A 2,517-nucleotide genomic window follows, 5' to 3' on the forward strand; every position below is an offset into this window, starting at 1 on the left:
AGAGCTCCTCTGCCCTCCACCTAAGCACCATAATGCACCCAAACTTGTGCCCTGAGAGCCACCCCATGGCCATTTCTATAAAAACTCACCTCCCACGGCCATGGGAGGTGTGCTAAAATTTTCTTAGAGAGGCCTCTCCAAAATTCACACAGAGCTTCCCTAAGATCCCCTTAGTGCACTCCAACCATTTTCCCTCACCAATTCACATTGTCAGAGCTCAATTTTGAGCTTGAAACCTTGTCGGAAACCAGGACAAAACCCAACACACCTCCACAGTCCACCACACTAAAATTAACTTCACCCACACCTTCACGACAGTGAAAGAAGCCAAAACCCCATAAAATCCCCCTCCCACAGAGCCTCTACGATTGCTCTAGACCAACACCCAAATCCGACCGTGATTGAATTCCTACTTAGACCTTACACCAAGACCAGGGACTCAATCCCTAGCCTCCTTGGACCCCAACGAACGTGTCGAACCCCTCTAATAGAAGCTTCATTTCTCAGAGCAAAGGTATAAAACCTCACCTCATCCTGAGCCTATTTCAATTCTCCATTTAATTAATTCTCCATTTAATTAGCATTTAATTAGGCTTAATTTGATTGCATGACTACTGTATGGATATGTTCGCCTCACTTAGACGAGTCCATAGGATCAAACCCGAGGTGATTTGGTTGAGTCTAGACTGAGATCTTAGAGTTTTAGTTTGGATGGTCACGGGATCATTCTGTCGGGGATGATGACGGGAATCCGTTTGATCGAGCGTGTATCAAACGAACGGAGGAGATCTAGCCGGATAGCGCTTCGGGACATAAACTGCGGGCCGAGTCAGCAGCTACGTAGACGGTGGCGTCCAACCAGAGTGCACCACGCATGCCTTCGGAGCTGCCTAGGATCTAGTCAGTACGCGCGGTTTAAATAGATAAATAGGGCTTTTTCTTATTTATTTAAATACCCTTAACTTAGAAAATTCATAACTTTGTGTAGAAAAATCACAAAAATAAAATAAAAATACCCTCTTGCTCAGTGAATACAGGAGAACAATGTGGAATAAATTTTAAGACCATGTGATGCATAGTTTATTTTTAATTAATTAAACATTATTTTGAATCATTTGATTTTCCACGCATATTGGCACATCACCTTGGCTTAAAATTTTGGCATGTTGTAGCCTCTATCAAAGGAAATATTCTCTGATTTTTTCAAAGTCAGAGGAGGTTCCTGTACAGAGATCCATATTTTTCTAGTTATTCTACATCATTTCTTTTAAATAATCATGGAAATTAGTATAATGATTAGAAAATCCTAAGAAAATTTTTGAAGGTCCACCATAACTAGAGAAGCCTTTGGAAATAATTTCATGGGTCAATTCATTTAAAATACTCTTAAATTTTACAAACACTAAATCACTAAAACAAATAATCTTCAAAAATATAAACATTTAAATGACTTGATTTTTAATCTCCACTGTGGTTTATGATCCAGAGAACTCATTATAAAAAGTTCAAAATATTTTGAGTTTATTTGATAACTTAAGTTGATTTTTAAATACAAATATCACTTTTGACACTTAAATAATTTTTAAAAAATCAAAATAAAACTCAAAAAAATTATGACACTTAGTTTTTTTAGTTCTCTATGATCAGGGATATTTTATAAAAGTAAAATTATATTTATAATCAAAAACTTGATTTTTAGCCTATTTTAAATATTTAAATAAGTAAAAATTCATAAAAATCACAAAAATAATAAAACTCATGAAAATGTTCTAAATTATTTCCTAATAACTTATGAACAATTAGAATATTTTTCCTAATTTTCTAAATAAAAATATTGAATTCCAAAGCTTAAAAATAATTTTTAAAAGCTAAAAATGAGTTTTCACTAAAATAGTTCCAATAAATGAAAAAAAAATCAAAAAATTATAAAATCTACTCCTTTGAGTCCTCTGACCTTAGAGAGATTTTCGTGAGTCCTATGACCATAGAGAGATTTTCAAAAAATACAAAACTAATTTTAATCATTTAAAATTTTTATTTTTATTAAATAACCCAAAACTTAAAATAATTCTAATAAATCACAGAGAATTTAAAAAATTATGAAATTTGATTCAAAGGCTTTTCTGGTCTAAGTCTGCCTCCAGTAAAAATTTAAAGGGATTATAATACCTTGGTCAAGTTAGGAATTTTCTTTGAAAAATCCTATTTTTGCTTAAAAATAATTATATAAAATAAATTAAATTCTAAAAAATCACATTTTCTTCTCTGATATCTCAATTGACTCATGAATGAGGTAGGATAAAAATTTAAAAGTCATTTGAATTGAATTTGACAAATTATGAGGCATTAGAGCCTTAGGGGTAAATGTGTAATTTTGGAAATTTAGCCTTAATTAACATTTAGGCTTAAGTCAAGGAGGGGAATGGGTAACCTCTGATCTTAATCAATTCATTTGATGCTTGAAACACAAGGGGTTAATTGGTAGAAACCAATTTCACTTTCCTCATTAAAAAGATA

This window comes from Phalaenopsis equestris, unplaced genomic scaffold, assembly GCF_001263595.1.
Source record: "Phalaenopsis equestris unplaced genomic scaffold, ASM126359v1 Scaffold001265, whole genome shotgun sequence".
Taxonomy (NCBI): domain Eukaryota; kingdom Viridiplantae; phylum Streptophyta; class Magnoliopsida; order Asparagales; family Orchidaceae; genus Phalaenopsis; species Phalaenopsis equestris.